The sequence below is a fragment of the Papilio machaon genome, chromosome 2 (assembly GCF_912999745.1).
Source record: "Papilio machaon chromosome 2, ilPapMach1.1, whole genome shotgun sequence".
NCBI classification, from domain to species: Eukaryota; Metazoa; Arthropoda; class Insecta; order Lepidoptera; family Papilionidae; genus Papilio; species Papilio machaon.
Genome location: NC_059987.1, coordinates 2647535 through 2654289, shown reverse-complemented (window position 1 = coordinate 2654289; position 6755 = coordinate 2647535).

The following is a 6755-nucleotide window of genomic DNA, read 5'->3' as shown; positions in this document are numbered from 1 at the left end:
CGTGACAGAAGGTACGTTATTGGAATAAGCCTACCAGGAAAACTTTTGAAAAATGTTTTTACTAAGTAATAACGATATTTTGATAAGATTATATACAAGGGAAACTACGTATTTATTACAAAATATTGCATTCGTAATTAATTCCGCTACGTGGGTAAAATATATTGATATGTAAAATGTATAGAAAGTTGATTTTCACAGCGGACGTTACACATGTTTAGTTAATTGTTTCATGTTCCGATACTCTCAAGTCCAGCGTTTGCCGCGCGAGAAAGTGTGCCTTGTCGATCTCCATTAAGCAAATTGTTGTGAATTTGCATTAGTCACTCGCAAACGATTTATTTAATGTTTGCACGCGAGCATTTGATTGAATATCGATTACTGGAATGAAGCATTTGCATAAAAATCGATATTTAACATTGTCTAATTGCTCGCCGTTTACGCCACCTATCGACTTTCGAGCTATAAAGCTGTGATTGAATTTTATTCATATCAATTGAATTTTAATTAATTCTGTGTTGATATTGTTTGTTAATAGCTAAATTTAACATTTGAATAACGCATTAGAAAACTTTTACGTTTCGTGTATTTATACATTAGAAATAAAACGAAAACATTCTGGCTGCCTCGTTAAAAATAGATACCTATTTAAAAGAAAATGTGATCCCATATTGGACCATCATGACGCATTGACACAACACAGATGTAACGGAAAATAGACGCCGCCAATAGACACAGAGCACCTAAGCACCAATTTTATACGAAAAAAAAAACAAATTATTACATATTAGTATTGAAACAATGGTTAATATTGGTCTCTACTAGCGAAACATCACACAAACATTAATTATGCGAGGAATTAAAAGCTAATATAAAACAAAAATAAAAAAACAGTAATAATACAAATAAAAAACATACACATACACACACACATACGCAAGCACAAATACAAACACACACATGTACACACGTGCGCGCCCGCGCACACATACAAGCGTACTGTATAAATAAGTACCTATTCCTAGAGTCCTAAGAAATTGTAAAATTTTGTGGATCAATTTCTTTTTTGAACAAGAGTTTCTGCAATAGAGACCTTCGATACAATACGTATAATATAGCAGTCATTTTATAAAATGTCATACTGTATTAATAGTAGAACTACAATCATTAACGTTTAAATACAATGATTATGAATTGAGAATTAATTAAATGGTCAACAATTAAGATCATTAGTCACATACCTCAATTGATGCATGTTTAATCTTTTTTATACAGTTATTTACCTTTGGCAAGGATAAAGAAAAATGTATTTAGGGTTGTTAGGCAGTTTTATTACTAAAGACGGGAAGGTATAGAGAATACTAGAAAAGTCCACAAAAGATGATATTCAAACTTGAAATTTAAAGTGTGCAGCCGTAAATAGTTACTGTAAATATGATTAAATTCTGAATATCTTGTTGTTAAAGCGTTAAAATGATTTAATTTACAAAAGATAATTTAAATTAGCAATAACTAGCAACGAGTTCTTAACATCTTCTATTGTCATATTAGTGCGATCAGAAAATTTGCTTTAGTAGGTCTATTCTGCTTCAAAAACCTCATTACGAAATTACAACTATATCATTTTGAAATGAAACAATTTGTAACCAATATTTCCAAAATCTTCAAAATAATTTGTTTTGTTCTCATTAAAAATCTTAACCAAAAATACAAATAAAATACCTATTTTGATATTAATTTTACATAGAGAAGAATTATTGTACTCTAATTAAGAACTGCCTAGAAAGTTAGAAAGAAATAAAATAAAGTTTTCTTCATTTTTAAGCTTTAACTAGAGATTTACCAAAAGAATAATAACTTGTTTCATGTAAATTATAAGTGGATTTCAGAATAACCCTAAAAAAATTACCGGAAGATGATTGCTGGCAGTGTTTATTTACACATTTGATGGCGCCTGCTCAAATTGCGGTGTGTCATCGAAATTATGAATCAAAGAACAAGGATCACAAATTGTTAGCCTATTAAAAAGACATTGTGACTGAAATACTTAAAACTTCTTACTAACCGTAATTTTATTTAATCATTACGATTCATAAAATCTAATAAACTTTGAGTTTGACACACAGCTGACAGTAACCGAAACCCCAGAAATATTGGCAGCGAACAATTTATAACTGTTTTTTGAATGTATACCTGTTCTTAAATTATTTATTAAATATGTAAATACATTCATATTATCCCATATCATTTGAGAACCCTAACAACATAAAGAACTAAGCTTATTTGCCTTCGTCCACATTTTAATTAGTCATTTCGCATTTTCCGTGCTTTGTCAAATTCTTCAGGATCTTCAGAATCAAACAATGTGAACCAATGCTGTTCGTAGACATATACAATAATACCTAGCCTTAATTTCACAGTACTTAATCAAGTAGCACTATGGGCGAAACTTTTTGTACCGTCAAAAAAGCTTCTTTACAATTCGGTTTGATGCAACCGTTAAAAATGCACTCGCAATTTTTCATTCGCAAGAAAGATTAACCGAAAAAAGATTCAAAAGAAAAATGCACGCCGCAAATATTCATGCGGGCGAAGAAATAAATAAAGGAATAAACAACATTAGCAGCTCTTTTGTCGTGCGAACACTGGAACCGATTTCGCGTCATTACGGCCGACGCGAGATTGATTCTGACACAAAGCCTGTCAACATTAGAGGATGAATAAAATGCGAACTCGCCGTCTTATTGTTGTTATAACAAAATGAAGTCGTAATGAGTAGTAGTGTGGGCCGCGGTGCTTGCCCGCGCGCTTCCATTGTAAACCAAGTGTTTCCCGATTGAAATAAAATTGCTTTAATACTGGGCGGCTTTAAAATGTTGACATTTGATAGGCGTTACTGACGTCTGTCACCGTGAGCGACCCGCTCTCGCCGCATCGCCGCAACGTCGCGCAAACATTACGCACATTTAATGCATCCAATTTTTTTGTTAATGACTCCGTTTTACCTATAACGTATATATTTGAAGAGTAATTGAAAATGTATATTTAAAAAAATTACTTACCCACTAAATTAATTATACCACAAATATTGTTGCTTTTTATATAAAAGTTTTTCCTCACATTAAATATCTTCTAAAAGTAACATAATTATTTTCAAAAATTAGTGCTATCAGTTGTGCGTGTTATTTTAAGCCGTTTAGTTTTAATAATGTTTGAAATATTAGGAACATTTATTGGTGTACAAATGAGTTTCTACGAAGCTCACCCTTATTTATTAAATTAGGGTCTAGGTTCAGGACAACTTACGACGCCCACACGATGCATAAAATTATTCAAGTTAATCTCTATCGTCCCAACTTGATCAATCGAGCTCTACACCGAATTCTTTACACACAATATTTGATGCTTGTATGGCAAAGTTTTTTTTTAATAATATTATACAGTGGCAAACGAGCAAGCGGCCACCTGAATTCTACAAAAGATCGAAGCGGTCGCTGCCCATAGACATCTGAAATTGCAGATGTGTTGCCTATGTTTAAATGACGGAGGAGGGAACGCACAGAAATCTATACGCCTTTGGCTATTGATTCTACAGGATGATTTTTTTAAAACTCAGCTGATTCAAAAACCTATTTTTGACCGATTGAACCAATACAGTGCTGCTTAACAAAATGCTATTAAGTCCAGGAATTTCTTATAGTATAAATTTCCTATAAATGTTTATTTTTCGATACGATAGGCAGCATTTCTAAAAGTGGCGGTGATATTTCCGTATGAATAGTAGTGCAGCTTGCTTGGTATCGTCGGAGCTACGTGTAGTTAGCGGCGAGACTTTTGTCTTGTTTGTTATTAACAACAATGTGCCGGCGGGCTTGTCGGGCCGCACGAAAGTACCGGACCCACGGCACGAAGTCGAAATACGAAATACATACTGAATTAAAGTAAATTAAATAGTAAACCTTAGTTAAGTTTTTGCTTGAATGTTATTTAATTAGTTCTAAATTACTATAAAATTAAAACTTTAACTAAAGAAATATTATTTAATAAACTAAGTATGAATCCAAGTATGAGTTGACAAGACTATTAAGTTAAAATAATTATACTAAATAATGGACATACATACAGATTATCTAAGTTTATTTGGAAAAGAGTAGATTTTTAAACATTTATTAAATATACACAATACAGCACAACAGAGTACATCGGAGAAATACCAATTAAATTATCAAGGCCGGGAATTTATTGCGGCTATGCAGAAGCGCTTTGCGGCTGACCCATGTAGCGGCAGTGATTAGCCGCGCTCAGCACTGTAATCACGCCTCTGCTGCCCGAGCGTCTGCGCAGACGCATCCCTTCCCCCCCAGTCGTCTCACCTCTCCCCCGACGGGCCCGAGGCGAATATCTCCAGAGCAAACAGAAAAAAACCCAAACAACGCGTACGCTGTTAACGACCCGACCTGTTTTCGATGCCGTGTGGGAAGATTTAGCGAATTTGAATTTCGATTGCCGCAGTCGGGCCCCAATGGTTCATCCATCAAGAGAATTGATGGATTCGGGCCCAAAAAGAGGCCGTAAACATCCTCGGGACGAAAGCGGACCATTTCGCGAGCCACGTTAGACACTATCCTTCATATGTTGCTCGCCGCACCTAAAATGACCAAATTAGATTTGAGGATACGCTTGACTTTACGATTATTGAAAATTATCTTACAATATGCTATGGAAGTTTTCGCTAAATTAGCGATATCACTTTGTAACAAGAGCTTATTTTAACATATCTTTTTAAACTATTTGAATGAGTTACTACTAGTACTTAGTTTATTAGTTTACTACTAGTTTACTAATATTATAAGTGTAGATGGCAGATCCTCTTTGCACCATCAAAAATAGTGTTTGAATTAACATAAATTTTGCTTTTATTTTATGCACGTTGGTAATTGAAGTCAATCCATTAATAAAACCTTTACATGATATTGGTACATTCTGTTGTCATTGTAATTCACTTTGATGATATAGCACGATGCATTGTGCGTTGAAAATAAATATAAAAAATATCCAAAGCGGAGACTCGGCGTCTGCGCACTCGATCGCCACACCGTCTGCATCGCCACCCGGCTATAGCACGTCACTTGAATATACATATACTGAAAACTTAAAACAAAGAACTATGTTACATGTATATTTATTTCAAGTCAAAGAGATAAAGAAGAAAATAGGAAAAGAAAAGAGATAGGGAGAGACAGAGAACAATATTGAGTGATTTGGTACTTGGAATATGTAGAAAAGATGTAGGTGAAGAATGTGTATGATTGTTGGTAAGGGTAAAGACACACTATAGTATATAAACTTACATATTTAAATTTATGAAATTTATAAATTTCTCAATTCATATCTGTCTTAAGTAAACAAAAATTACAACCGTTTTTCTTGATTTTCCATGATTTCCATGTTTAAATTTTTTTTTTCAATAAAAAAAACTCTTTAACCAGATCAAGCCTAATATAATTTAACTCATAGACAAAAAAAGCAGTGTGTTAAAAACCCGTTACCTCATTAATAGAAACTATATCATTGAGCGGTCCTCTTTTTTGTGTTGACTCAGTTACCATTACAAATGGTCGGTTGCATTCTTGTGTTATTGTCCCTTTTGTTAAAGCCGCCGTGATGATGACGTATGCGAGCCTTTGAAAAGCCGCAAAGATCACAGGTGCCGTGGAAAATGGTACTTTGTATCCGTACACTATCATGTACAATATGTAAGCAGGAAGGATACGTAACTTGAACTTATAAAGATGAAATGAACAGATAATATAAAATAATGTTCATGAAGATTCAATTAATTATATTAATTAATTACTTATATAGCAATAAATAAATTTTTAATTTAAAAGCAAATAAACATAAACAACTACACACATCCCTATGATATTTTCGAAACGAATACGATTTAATGACAACCACAAACAAATCCTGACAGCTTGGGCTAATTGCAAATGTTTTTTTCTGTTCGGTGGGCTTAGCACGAATATTTGTGACAATCGCCATCGTATCGTCACGAATTTTTTTTTTAAAGTACAAATCTCATATTAATTTTGATACAATTGACGAAGACGATACGATAGCGATTATCACAAATTTTCGTGCTAGGCCCACTGACCAAAACTAGTTTTATCTATGTATACTTAAATGAAATATCACAAACAAAATAATTCATAATATTAATATTAAATAATGTCAACGTAAACATACACAAGACAAGGTCAATTTAGGCCAATACAAATTTGGTAATTCGTCGCCGTGTAGTAAATCCGGCTGAAGAGGCCGACCGCCTTGTGGCCATTAATCTATATTTATTGCTGGCAGCATCATGAAGGAATGATGTAACTGAATTTGTTAGTTATTATGATATCGCAGTCACAACACATCAAAAAGATATATTTGACGCTTGACATTTCAAAGAACTAATAATAACTACTTAGATATATTCCAGCTTATTCAAATAGACGTATTTTATTTTTAAGCACTAGCCGTCACCCGAGAGTTCACCAACTCAGGTTAAACAAGTAGCCTACAATTTGCGCGCATGCATTGCATCTACTTCTTTCCCGTCAATGTCCCGTCAAATTGGTCCAGCTGTATCAGATATTACTCGGAACAAACGTAGCCTGACGGACCGACAGACAAAAAATTTATTTTTCGTTATAAGTAAGTATTATCTAATAAGTCAAGTTCGCGAAATATTTTTTTTCGATATT